The following is a 13,996-nucleotide window of genomic DNA, read 5'->3' as shown; positions in this document are numbered from 1 at the left end:
TCTCTCCCCCCATTTCCCCTTTGGTAACTGTTAAGTTTGTTTTCTATGTCAGTATTTCTTTTGTTACAATAAAATAACCAATAATTTTTCATTACTTAAAAATGTAATATACCACCTTATATCAGTACAGTACTTAACAGTTTTACAAAGGGCTTATGTGTCTGTAATTCCATCTGAGCCTGATCACAAACCAGTCTGTTAGGAATTGGAATTAATTACTTCACACCTGAATTGTAGTTTCTAGACAACAAAACTTCCCCAAAGATTGTTTCACTTGACTTCACTGTGCTCCGCGACGGGAGAGGCCACAACGGTGAGAGGCCCGCGTACCGCCAAAAAAAAAAAAGTTGGGAAGGCATGGGCAGTGGAACACAGCATTACGCAGTGATTCCACAATACAGATAAAACAGATGTCAAAATCTCAAGGGCCTAGGTAATGGGCAGAATGTGGCAAAATTATTAGGAAGTGATACATTTTGAGTACTTATTAAACTTTTTTTAACATAAATTAGTTATTTATACATTTATAGAATTTAATTTAAAAATGGTTGTGTTTAACAACCGATTCCCAGCTCTGGGCTTATAAACTTCTGTGCCTTCTACCTTCTCTCTCCTGCTTTTTGTATGCTGGAATGCAGACATGGGGTGGAGAATAACTTCAATCACGCAAACTGAGCCAACACCCCAGGGAATCCCTGAGAAACAAGGCAAAGGAACCTGGGCCCTAAAAGGCCTCACGCACAAAGCCGTCTGTGCACATGGACCTGTCTCTGGTCATTTATGTGCACAGGAAATGAGCTTCTCGCTTATGTAATCCCAGGGATTCGGTCTCTGTTACAGCATCTCAGCCACGCTGTTGCAGGCATTGTTCTGAAGCACCCCCCTGCCATTTCTTCTCCCAGCTCTGAGACTAAGGCCTTAACTTCAAGAGGAGGTAGATTCACTCCTCTCTAACAAGTTTAGACCTTGGTTCCCAACCTCAACGCTCCCCACGTTTGGGACCAATGATCCTTTGCCGGTGTGTGCATTGTAAGGTGTTCAGCGGCCTCCCCACTGGATGCAGGTAACACCCCACCCAGTTGTTGTGACAATCAAAAATGTCACCAGACATTTCCAAATGTCTCCTGGGGGCAAAAATCACCCCTACTTGGGAACCACTGGCCCAGAGAACCTACTCTTTTTTTAAAAGTTTAATTTAATTAAACATTTTTATTGAGGTATAATGCTCATATAACATTATATTAGTTTCAAGGGTACAACATGATGATTCGATATTTGTATATGTTGCAAAATGATCACCACAGTAGTCTCGTTAGCATCTGTCACCATACATCGTTAACACAATTTTTTTTCTTGTGATGACAACTTTTAAGGTCTGTTCTCTTAGCAACTTTGAAATATGCAGTACAGTATTATGAACTATGGTCACCATGCCATACATTACATGCCCAGGACTTTTTTATTGTGTAACTAGAAGTTTGTACCTTTTGACCCCCTTCACCTATTTCGCCCACCCCCAACCCCCCATCTCTGGCAACCACCCATCTCTTCTCTGTATCTAAGACTTTGCGGGGGTTTTGTTTGTTTTTAGTAGAGAATCTACTCTTAATCCACCACAAGACCTTGACAAGGCAGCATCCTTCCCCGTGCCTCAGAGCTGGATTGCCTGGCTGTGAATCTGATCTGACACTTCTAGCTGTGGGATTCTGGGCCAGTCACTTAACCTCTTATGTGCCTCAGGTTTCCCGTCTGTAAAATGGGGACAATGATAGTGTTTACCTCATAGTATTGTTGTGAAAATGGCATGACTTAAAATCCATAAAGCACTCAGAACAATGCCTGGTATAGAGCAAGGGCTGAACAAATGCCAGCTGAGATGATGATCATTATTATGACGGGGCGCGGCAACAAGACAGCATGTGCTTTGGGGTGAGACTGACCAGGGTCCAACCCCACTTCAGTCACCTGTGCACGAGATGACCTTGGCAGGACAGGCTCCCTCTCCAAGCTCTAGTTACCTCAATTGTGAACTGGCGATGGCAGCACCTTAGAGAAGAAAGATGGCCAGTGCCTGCCCATAGGAGGGCTTGGTGAGTGTGAGTTCCCTCTTCTACAGACCTCCTATGACCCCCGGACATTCGGGGTCCAGACCCAGCCCCACCCATCTCCCATCTCCTAGGGCCCAGGCTCCATTACCCCTTTCTAGAATAAAAATTCCTATTTCTCGGGGCAGAATTCAGCTAAGCATTAGGAGGTCAGTAGCCAATAAAATGAATCGATATCCAGGTATGAATGACTGATGACCACAAGCCTTCAGGGCATATTTATATTTTGAAAAGGACTCTTTGTTCATAGCAGGTGTCCAGTATGTCTCACTGGCTGAGATCATCTCTCATGGTGCAATTTCAGGTGGAGTGGAGGAAGAGACTTAGAGCTGTATGGGGGCAAGAGAGCTGCTGGCTGACAGCAAATACACCGACAGTTCGCCAAGCTCATCCTACCTCTTTCCTGCTCTAGCTGTCTCGGTCACGTGGCAGCCCCTGGTGACACTCAGCATTTTCAAGCCTCCAGACTTCCACCCATGCCATTCTTCCTAGTTACCAAAATTGTATCTGACTTTCCAGGCACTGCGCAAATACCACCTCTTTCATGAAGCCCTCTGCTGGTTGTCTAACCAGTACCCACCCTCCTTACCCCCACTCCCTTATTCCTTCTCCCCCCTCCATCACCCCTGGACTTCTTTCTTGCGAGCAAAACTGAATTTTGTTCTTCCATATCAAGTAGATACTTGTTTTCCCAGCTAGGAGTGGCCATGTGATTCAGTTTTGGCCAAAAAGAAGTGAGAAGCCTGATGGGGTTCTGGGAAGGAGTTTTGCTTCTCCTGAGCAAAGAGGCCAACAGTGTTGGTGCTGTGTCTTGCCTCTCCTTTCTTTCTTGAACATGAGTGTGATGGCAGGAGCTACAGTGGCCATCTTGTGACCATGAGGAAAAGCCAAAGCAAATGCAGGGTCACTGAGCTGATGAGCCCTTGACAGCAGCTGCCTGCTTTCTTGTTATTTAAGAAAAATAAACCCCATTTTGTTTAAACCTCTATAGTCAGGATTCTCGGCATTTGTAGCTGAACACAATTCTGACTGATACACCTTCCCTCCCCTACCTTCATACATTAATTGAGCACCTACTGTGTGCTAGCACTGGGGATACTGTGGTGAACAATTTGCAGCCCTGTCCTCAAGGAATTTCACAGTAGACCCAGGGGGTAGTCCCATGGGAGCCAAGGGGCCAAATCAGACCAGGGTCAGTCAGGGAAAGTTCCAGAAGGAGGGAACGCTGCGGGTGAGTTTGGAAGGGCCAGAGGAGCCATGTGCAAAGGCACAGAGGTGAGGGGCCTTGGCCCACATGGGAGACAGGTGGCACGAAGAAACTCCAAAGAAGGATGGGATTTGGGGGAGGCCCAGAGGGCACATTGCTCTCCTGAGCCTTCATCAGCTGTGCCTTGTTTCAGACTCTTCCTTCTTGAGGGAGGAGGCTTGTTGCACAACTGCCGGGGCCACTGTTCCTTGTTCACCTTCAGATCTCCAGTCAGGGCCCGGCAGAGGGTCTGACACACCCAGGGTGAGTCTCTTCCACTAGATCACTAACCAGGCAGGGTAGGGACCATGGCTGATTCATCTCTGTGTCACCTGTGCCCTGCACAGGGCCCAGCAGAAAGCAAAAAAGATGATACTGAGGATGATGAAGACAATAACAAATAAGTGCTTCCTATCTACCAGGCAAGGGTCTGAGCACATGACACACGTGCCTCACATATGCCTCACCACAACTCTATCAGGGCTCACTGTGGTTGTGCTCATTTTATAGGTAAGAACATTGAGGCACAGAGAGGCAAGGTAACTTGCCCAGGGCCAGAGAGCTAGTAAGTGGTTGAGCAAGGGTAGTCGCTCAGCCCTTGTTGATGCTGGCACCTCTTCCCAGGCCTCTGTCATTAGCACCAGGAAAGAAGCCACTAAGTCATCGAGTGTTATGCAAATGATGCTGACTTGGCTTCTATTTAGTTCTGGAGCCCTGAGCAAGTGTCCCCAGAGCCCAGGGAACCTCCTCGGGCAGTTTTTCAGCACACTGATCCATCAGGAGGGGAAATAGAACTATCATGGAGGCAGGACCTGAGGTAGCCCTGTTTCTCCTTTTAATGTCCTTGCCTCATCCTCCTCCACCCATATTTCTGCTGTAAGAAAGGATAAACAGAAATGTAAAAATTTAAAACTCTAAGATCAGTGTGTAGGGCAATGCTTAAGACAAAAGGACAGCACACTAGTGGTGGGACATCAGGCAGAGGGATTGCCGTGAGAGGCTTCTGAAAGTTCAAGTTCACAGCATGTGACCGCCTTTGAGCCAAGATGGAACTCGGAATTGAGACAGGAGAAGTGAAGACAGAAGAAAGCAGAGAGAGGAAAGAGCACATGGCGCAATCCCCGTGATCTTATTTCACCCTTGCAAGTCTTATTTTACACAAAAAGAAACTGAGGTTCAAAGAGACAAATGACTTGTCCAAGGTCTCCCAGCTTACAGATGGACTCGAATCCATCCCCTGCCCTAACAGAGAACCCCCGTTCCCTGGCCCTGGTTAGAGGCCCGTAGGCCTCCCTCTTTCAGGTGCCCCCCACCCCCCCACCATCTGAGGCTGTTCCTACAAGGAAATGCAATGCTTAGCGCTTTTCTCCAAAAAGCCCAGCCCTGCTGAGTCACTGGTGGTGCCAGGGCCGCTGCACCCACAGGCTTTGCTAAACTGGATTTCCACTTCAGTTCAGCCCAGATTTCCTAAGCTCCTGCTATTACAAGGGCCTGGGTCCAAGGTGGGAGGGATAGTAGGGGACACCAGGCCATCACAGCCTCACAGAGCTTTCCCCGCTCAGCTCACTGGATCCTCACGCTAACCAGGCAGGAAGCAGGGTGGAGATCCGTGTCCTAGTTTACGGAAGGGGAAACTGAGCAATGGAGAGGAACTTGCACAGGATCGCACAGAGATTCAGGGGCAAGGCTGGCTCCAGAGCCCTGTCTCCTGATTCAGGGGCTGCCTCTCTTTCTCGGGTGTCCCACCTTGGAGGAGGGGGCTTACTAAGATTGAGTTGGATTTTAACATGTGGCCAAAGTGGGATGAAGGTTTAGTGGAGGGGGTGGGTGGCAGTGGGCTGGTGAAGGGGTAGGAACCCCGTGAGGCTGGGGAATCATCCAGGGCCTTGAACGCTTGGCTAATGGCCAACTTTCCCCACAGGTGGACTGAAACTTCACCCCTGAGGGCCATCAATGTTGGACCAGCTCAGTTAAACACGCCCAGGGCAGGAAATGGGATGGGAGGCCCTGGGAACAGAAACAGCAGCTAAGAGGGGGACAGAGCCAACAGAGGGGTGGAAACTTACTGATTTTGCCCACCTGGCATCAAAGCCCCTTCTGGTGATTGCAGCAAAGGAGAAAGTCAGAGCCCTGGATAATCTCCAGCTTCCCAGCCACCCCAAACAAGCATGTGCCCTAATTCCAAGCACATCCTTGTCAGGCAGACACTGCTCCAGGACAACCGTATGGGAACTCTGGAGGGGTGACTGCCCTCCACCCAGGCTAGACCATCAGCTTCTCCCTCCCGGGAATCGGTCTAGTGACATGAGTGACACAAAGCCCTCAATCTGTGGGCACTGGTCTCCCCTGAGACAGGGCCCTCCGTATCCTCCCAAGAAAGTCCTGTTATGGTAGCCTGTGGTGGTTTCTGTTACTTGCAACCAAACCATTTGAGATGAGATGAATGCGGGGGGAGGGGCTCTGAGAGTGCAGGCAGAGCGAAGCGGAGCTCGCTGGGCAGGCCAGGGTCCACAGATTTCACTCCAGCCCCCAGGGCGGGACGGGCAGGGCCCCTGAGGCCCCCCGCCCCATTCGACGTGTTCTGTCTCAACTCCAGGCTGGGCTGGGGAGCTCCCGGGTTTCCCCAGCACTGTAACTGCCCAAGTCAGTTGTCCTGAAGATCTTGCCCTAGAGGCCTGCACACTTGCTGAGGACAGAGACCATCTTGGAGCTGGTTCAGCTCCTCACTGGTTTTCTATTTCTTCTGTAACAAATTCCCACAAACTTAGAGGCTTAAAGCAACACCTGTATAGCATCTCACAGTTCTGTAGGTTACAAGTCCAACACTGGTTCACTGGGCTAAAATCAAGGTGTCAGCAGGGATGCCTTCCTTCCTGCTCTAGGGGAAATCCGTTTCCTTGCTGCTGCTTTTTCTCCTTCCCCTTTCTCTCCCCCTCCTTCTTCATTTCCTTGCATTGTCCAGCTTCTAGAGGCCACCCACATTCTTGGCTTGTGGCCCCTTCTTCCATTTTCAAAGCCAGCAATGTCAGGTCAAGTCCTCACACTACACTGCTCTGACCTCTTCTGCCACCCTCTTCCACATTTAAGGACCCTTGTGATGACACTGGCCCCACCCAGGTCACCCAGGATCATCCCGTATGTGACGGCCAGCAGATGAGCAACCTCAATTCCATGTGCAATCTTCATTCCCCTCTGCTGTATAACCCAACAGAGTCGCAGTTTCCAGAGATCAGGACATAGGCACCTTTGGGGGCTATCACTCTGCTTATCAGAGTCTCTCCACCGCAGTGTGTGCCTCAGCCCGGAGCCCTCAGATGCTGACCATCTTCCTTCCTAACTTCTCTGACTCCACCACCCTCCTGGGCCCCTAAGCTCCAAAGGCAGGAAGGATGACACGGCTCCTCCCTCCACAGCCAGCCAAAGCCCAAGCCTGTCCCATCTTCCCTTCAAGAGGAGCTGGGTTCTCTACTCCCACTGCCTCCCTCCCAAGAGATCCTACAAGGGGACTGAGGGTTTGGGACTTGGTTATAACTGTGTTCCTGTCCCTGTTCCTTTGCTGCCAGACTCCACTCAGCTTCTATAAAATGGTGTGTTAGTATCTATCCTCCAGAGTGTTGCGGGGATAAAAGGCTATCGTGCCCACAACAAGCCTAGAATACTGGCAACTTAATAAATGAGAGTTTCCCCTTCCTTTCCCATGCTCAGTGTCTCTCAAATTTGGGTAATGGTCAGATGTCCTTGGGAGCACTGTTGACAGGGCAGATGCCCAGGACTCTCTCACTCAGAGCATCTGGTGTTCAGAGCAAGGTTAGGGTTAGGGTGTGGCTCAGGGAAATCCGTACTGTTAACAAAGGCACCACATGCTAGGCAGAGTGTGGTCCACTGAGGCCGCCACAAACTCTCCCCTGAGTGTTACAACAGTCTCCCAACAGGCTTGTCTGTCTCTGGCCTCCCTCCTCCAAACATGTTGCTGCACTGCCCTGGCCTTCAGTTCCCACAAATGGAGAAGCTGGGCTGCACCCTGCAAGGTTCTTCCAGTTCGGACGTTCTAGGATACTAAAGCTCTGGTCCTGTTAAAGCAGTCAGGGTTCATCCACTCAATCGGCAAAGGCGCTCAGGGTTGATGTGACCCAGGGGAGGGCCCAGAAGAGCATGTTCTAACAGTAAGATACATACAGTATCTTGTGGGGCCCTTGAAATGCTCCAAGAAAAAAGTGGATTTTATGTTCAAAGAAGTTTGGGCAACACTGCTTTCCATAGCCCCCCACCCCACCCCGGAGCTGCACGAAGTGCAAGTTGTACATTAAAGGCTCTGAGAAGTCCTGCAGGATAGAAAGCTCTTTCACTCTAGTTAATCCAATCCTTCCCCAAACTACACAAGAGCATAGTCCTTTTCCCCAGAATGTGATTCAATGTCTTTTGGTACAGCTTTGGGAAATGCCATCTGCTTCAATCCCTGCTGTGCCTGGGGCCCGTCTTTTTGTCCTAGAATCCAGGCCTGGGCACTCTCGCTGGCCCCTCTGGACACTGCCAGCTTCCCAGGTCCAGAGTTCCTCCACCCGTCAAGCAGGACAGTTGGGGAGGGGAGTGAATCAGAAACAGACCCTGGGAAGCCAGAGGCATGGAACAGAAACCGTCTTTTCAGAGCTCCAGATCCCAAGGTATGGGTGGGAAGTCCTCTGGGCACCCTCAGGGCAGGGGCTGGGAGGAAAGAGAGTTAGCTGCTGTGAGACCAAGGGCCTGGCCGGGCCCTGCCACCAAGCCCTGGGCACATCGCTTCTCTCTTCTAGGTCCTTTTTCGCATTTTTGAGACAAAGAATAGTGTCACTCACCAAGGGTTTTGGAGCTCACCTGGGGCTGTGGACAGGACAGTACATAGTAAAATGACATGCTATTAGCCAATACTCTGCACTGAGAGGTATCCTGATTAAGTCACTCTAGCAGTGGGGTCTGACAGAGCCCACTCCAAATCGTGCCTCATCACTTTACTCCCCAGCTCGGTGACTTTGGGCAAATAACTTTACACTCTGAGCCTCAGTTTCCCTGTCTGTAAAATAGGGATTGTGTCACTATCTTGCAGCGTCGCTGTGAGGATTCAGATAAAATGGACTTAGATTCTGGGCTCCCTGGGATTAGGAATCACGTTTTTCTTGCTACTATATTCTAGCCCCTGGCTTAGAGAAAGTGCTTCAGAAAAAGAAGCCGTAAAGTGCTGGATTTAAGAGCTTAGAGAAATAATGTTACGCCAGCAGTGTCTCAGCATCTCCCCCTTCCCTTTATAAGATCCTCCGCTTGCTCCCGTCCCCCTTCTTCTTCAGCCCGCTACACCTCCTGCCTCAGCCTCACCTCCCACCTCACCCCACTCCCCACTCCCCAGGCTTGGCCCTCTCTCTCTTTCCCCGAGCTTGAATTCCACATAGTTACAGCCAGGAGATCAAAGCTGAGGCCCAGAGAGGGAAAGGGGCTTCCCCACAGGCCACGAAGCAAATGATATGAACTCGGATCTGAGGCTGAAGTCCAAGCACAAGGGGACCCTCACAGAGGAAAAGAATGAAGACGCCACCGTTCCCACCTCCTCAGCCGTTTGTCTCAAGTCCATCCAGGCAATTTAATGGTGGGATAACAACCCAAACTGCTCAGCCAGCTGCCCACAAGCTGGACGGACCTGTCACGAATCTGGGTGAACCCTGTGGCCACAGCACATCCAAGGATGCAGCGAGGGCCTGAGAAGTGGGGATGGCACCGAAAGAAGAAGGTAAAAGGGACAAAAATCCAGTCTGTGCAGAAGGAGGATGGGTGGGCCCAGCTTGGAGGCTGTTCATACAGAAAGACCTAGGATTTTAAAAACACTCTCTGAAAGATAAGTACATTTTAGCACAAGCATCTGACTGGACTCTAGCACACGAGAGGTGCACAACCAATGTCTGTCAAAGTGAAATACGAGTCACCAAGGTGACAGAGCAACAAAGCAAAGCTAACACAGCCTTAGGTCATATTAACAGAAGCACAGAGTGTACTGTGAGGAAGGTGACCTATACCTCACCAGCTCCTATCCTAGGCTCAATCCTAGGTCCTGAACAGAACAGAGTCTGGACAAACCAAGATAATCCAGAGGATGTGAGTGGTACGGAGACCACATCCAAGAGCAGTGGCCGGAGGAGCAGGGTGCTCAGCCTAGGGATAAGCACTGCATGAACAGACCTGGTCACTGTCCCCAGGTCTCTGCAAGGCTCCTCCAGGACAGGACGACCAGGTGGGGCTGTGAGCCCAGAGGGAGGGGTTGGGACCTTGGGGAGTCACCAGGGCAGATGCCAGCTCAATATGTAAAGGAATTTTCTAAAAATGAGAGCTGCTTTGAGTGGTCACGAGCACCCTGCCATGAGAGGTGGCAAGCGAAGGTGTGGCAGAGGTGGGCTTAGATGTCTTTAGTTCAGAACCTACTAGTCTCTCAAATAATAATCTCCAAAGCACAGGAGGAAAATATTAGGTCATTATTTCTACTTAAGTTTTAGCTAAAAGTAGTTAAGAGTATATAGCTCAGGGCTTCCCTGGTGGCGCAGTGGTTGAGAGTCTGCCTGCCGATGCAGGGGACACAGGTTCGTGCCCCGGTCCAGGAAGATCCCACATGCCGCGGAGCGGCTGGGCCCGTGAGCCATGGCTGCTGAGCCTGCGCTCCGCAACGGGAGAGGCCACAACAGTGAGAGGCCCGCGTACCGCAAAAAAAAAAAAAAAAAAAAAAAGAGTATGTAGCTCAACCCTGATGTGCACCCTTGGCCATATGTCAGACACCCAGTGCCATGTCCATTAAGTGGAGTCTCCAGAGGCCAAAGGCAGCCCACAATGCAGACAGGTTTGCTATGCCCATGTCTTCTGTTCCTTTACATTCAGCCTACGGCTGTATACTGTAGTGTCCTGGTGGCGGGTTCGGTGGAGCTGAGGATCAAACAACACAGCTGTAACTGAATCAATCCTTGTAGTGTGGACAAGTGACTTCTAAAAGTCCCTGCCAAGAAACCATGGGTGGAGATAACGCTAATCGAGAAAGTGCAAGCCAGCGACAGGAAAAGTGTAGGACAAACCCACCACTGTTCCTAGTTCAAGCCCTGCAACAGCCACCCTAACGTTGAAAACAATAAAGAATGGCATCTCACATACACATTATTGCTGACTGAAATCACAGTAAGAAAACTCCTTGAAAGGTGGACTTCTGTCCACTACTGTTGGTGATGAAATTGACTCCGAATATATACTGGGCCTTGAGACATTAGTTAATTGTCACAGTACTTGTACATAATTTCTAAATCCATATATATATATATATATGTATATATATATACACACACACACACACACATATATATTAGTTGTGGCTCACGGGCCTAGCTGCTCCGCAGCATGTGGGATCCTCCCAGACCAGGGCTCGAACCTGTGTCCCCTACATTGGCAGGCAGATTCTCAACCACTGCGCCACCAGGGAAGCCCTAAACATTTTTCTTGAGCAGAGAGTGACATCAAAAAGTGTGACGGGGCTTCCCTGGTGGCGCAGTGGTTGGGAGTCCGCCTGCCGATGCAGGGGACGCGGGTTCATGCCCCGGTCCGGGAGGATCCCACATGCCGCGGAGCGGCTGGGCCCGCCAGAGTGGCTGGGGCCGTAAGCCATGGCCGCTGAGCCTGCGCGTCCGGAGCCTGTGCTCCGCAATGGGAGAGGCCACAGCAGTGGGAGGCCCGCGTACCGCAAAAAAAAAAGTGTGACAAACACACAAAAAAAGTGTGACAAACACTGCTCCGGATTCTTAGACCCAGCTAGACACTAGGGGGATGCTATTCCCTGTTTAGGTTTGGGGGTCTAATCAGATGTTTCGGATTTAGAGACGAAGAAAAACCAGGAGGGAGTGTGCTCCTCAATAAACTTTTTGAGGCCCCCAAAATGTTTGAAGAGGAATGGGAAGAAACCAAAAACTCTGAAAAGAATTTTCCCTGGCTCTGACTCTCCAAGGTGGGTGTCTCGTTAAACAGCCAGTGCCAGGCCAGGCTCCTCTTTCTCAGCCTCTCAGGCCAGTTTCTCTCTGTCTCTGTCTCTTCTCGCTCTCTTTTCATCTTTTTCTCTTGGTCTCTCACATTCCCTCCCTCTCTCTCTCTCTCTCTCTCTCTCTCTCACACACACACACACACACACACACACACACACAGACAATTGACAATAGCAAAAACCAGAAAGATCTCTCTCTCTCTCTCTCTCTCACACACACACACACACACACACACACACACACACACACACAGACAGACAATTGACAATAGCAAAAACCAGAAAGGAGGCACCCAGTGAAAGAGAAAGAGCTTTCTGGCTCTTGAATATCAGACAGACCTGGACTCAGTTCCTAGCTCTACCCACCACTGACTGTGAGATCACTGCAAGTCTCACCCATTCTGGGAGCCTCAGAATCCTCCCCTGGAATGGGCACGCCTACAACTCAACAATAATATGACATCCTAATTTTAAAATGGCCAAAGGATTTCAACAGACATTTCTCTAAAGATGTACAAATGGTCAATAGCACATGGAAAGTTGCTCGGCATCATTAGTCATTACGGAAATGCAAATCAAAACCATAATGAGATACTTCACATGTGCTAGGATGGCTAAAATAAGAAATACAGACAATAACAAGTTCTGAAGAGGACGTGGAAAATTTGGAGACTTAACGTATTGTCAGTGGGAATGTAATATGGTGCAGCCGCTTTGGAAAACAGTTTGAGCTCCTTACAATGTTAAACATAGTTTCACCGTAAGACCTAGCAAGTCCTTAGTATTATATCCAAGAGAACTGACAACCTGTGTCCACACAAAGACTTGTACATGAATGTTCACAGCAGCGTCATTCATAACAGCCAAAAAGTGGAAACCACCCAAATGTCCATCAACTGATGGATGGATAAACAAGATGTGATATAATCATACAGTACAATATTATTCACCCAAAACGAGGAATGAAGTGCTGACACACGCTAAAACATGCATAGACCTTGAAAACATTATGCTAAGTGAAAGAAGCCAGTCAGAAGAGATCCCCTTTTGTATGACTGCATTTACATGAATTGTCCAGAATAATCAGATCCATAGAGACAGAAAGTGGATTAGCGGTTGCCAGGGAGAAGGGGATATGGTGAGTGACTGCTAAAGGGTATGGGGCTTACTTGGGGAGGATAAAAATGTTCTAAATTGGACAGGGGTGATGGTTCACAACTTGGTGAATAAACTGAAAACCACAGGCTTGTACACTTTTAAAAGGGTGAACTTTATGGCATGTGAATGATATCTCCATAAGGTTATTTTCAGCTGTTATGAAAGTGAAATGAGTGGTCCCTGGTCCTGACATGTGGCCAGCGTGTGAGAGATGTCTCCCTAAGAAGGTGGCCTGGTGAGGAGTTCAAGGAACAGGGACCCTAGCCTTTTAGAGGGCTGCACCAAGTTCTGGGAGATCCAGAGACAGGAGAGAGGTTCGTTATTACAGATTCGCTTGGCTTGGACTCCGAACAGGACACACACACACTCCTGACTTCACTTTTCTCTCAGTTTCTAAACAAACCAGGTCAAAATGATAAGCACAACCCCATAATCTTTCTTGTCCCCCATAAAAGGAAAATGGGTTGGCTTCCGGCCCAAAGGCTACCTCTGAGGAGAGAAGCCGGGATGCTCTGAGCACAGGTGGGTCCTCCAGACTCGGGATGACGGCCTGGGGAACCGGGGTGGCTGGGGGCTTCCTCTAGGCCTCACCCTCCACCCCGTGAGCCTCTGACTTAAGCGGGTCTCCCAGCGCCTTCAGCTCTCTGTTCAGCACTTTTCCCCCAGAGATGCCTTTGAGCCCGAGGCCAGGGCAGCTTCTGGGGGCAACAGGAGGGCGGCTGCCTTCACTCGCCGGTCAAAGCGCAGAGGCCGGGCGTCTGTGAGGAAACACCGTCCAGAGCTGTAAGTCCCACGAGGGCAGAGTGGGAGAAGCCTTCCGAAGCTAGGGGGACCCTTCACCTCACGAACGGGACGGGTCACCTGCGGGGGCGGGGCACGGGCTGGCTGGAGGCTCACAGCACCCCTGGAGAACTTCACCCTCCCCTGATTTTCCAGAGATGGAGACACAGGCGCTCACCCAGCTGGGAAGCCACTGAACTGGGACTCAAACCCACGCCCACAGGTAACCACAAAATGTCAGGCCTGTTGAAGAGCCTGTTCCTCCCCAGTTCTCTTAAAAATCACCCCCAACCCCCCTCTCACGCTCCGCGTGCCTCTTACCTGTGTTCCCGAGGCCCGGTGTGGGCTGGAGGCTAGCGGCGCTCAGACTCAGGGGGCGGGCGGGGCGGGGCCGGGCAGAGGGCAGAGAGGCGGGGCCGCCCCCATGACAGGCAGGGGCGGGACGTGACGTCGCCCTGGGCCCCACGCTCACCCGCCCACGCGCCCACGCTCAGCCGGGGGGCCCTCCTTCCTGCGGTGCTGTAGGCGCCAGGCCTTCCTGTCTGACTTGACTGCCCCCCGGATGTGCCAGGAGGGCAGATGGGGCGGCTGCAGACCCCAACCCGCCCCGGGCCGGGGCCATGCCCTCTGACTTCAGGGGTGGTTACGTGGGGGCAGTCGTACCACCCTGACGGTGCC

At 50.6% G+C, this 13,996-nt stretch overlaps 1 protein-coding gene across 3 annotated transcripts in view; it reads right to left on the bottom strand.

The window, feature by feature from the left end:
* The window catches only part of TMEM40 (transmembrane protein 40), a 29,945-nt gene extending 16,246 nt beyond the window's left edge, over positions 1-13,699 (bottom strand). For 2 of the 3 annotated variants that reach the window (XM_024756462.1, XM_024756466.1), the window contains exon 1: positions 13,640-13,699. The gene's annotated coding sequence lies outside the window, so the exon portion shown is untranslated. Of the gene's footprint in view, positions 1-13,025; positions 13,080-13,639 lie in introns of those variants that run through there. The other variant, XM_024756463.1, reaches the window with a different exon arrangement.
* Between the last annotated feature and the right edge of the window lie 297 nt (positions 13,700-13,996).

This window comes from Neophocaena asiaeorientalis, unplaced genomic scaffold (assembly GCF_003031525.2).
Source record: "Neophocaena asiaeorientalis asiaeorientalis breed wild unplaced genomic scaffold, Neophocaena_asiaeorientalis_V1.1 scaffold392, whole genome shotgun sequence".
Lineage (NCBI taxonomy): Eukaryota > Metazoa > Chordata > Mammalia > Artiodactyla > Phocoenidae > Neophocaena > Neophocaena asiaeorientalis.
The sequence above is the reverse complement of the archived record's forward strand: the minus strand, read 5'-3'. Positions and strand labels throughout refer to the sequence as shown.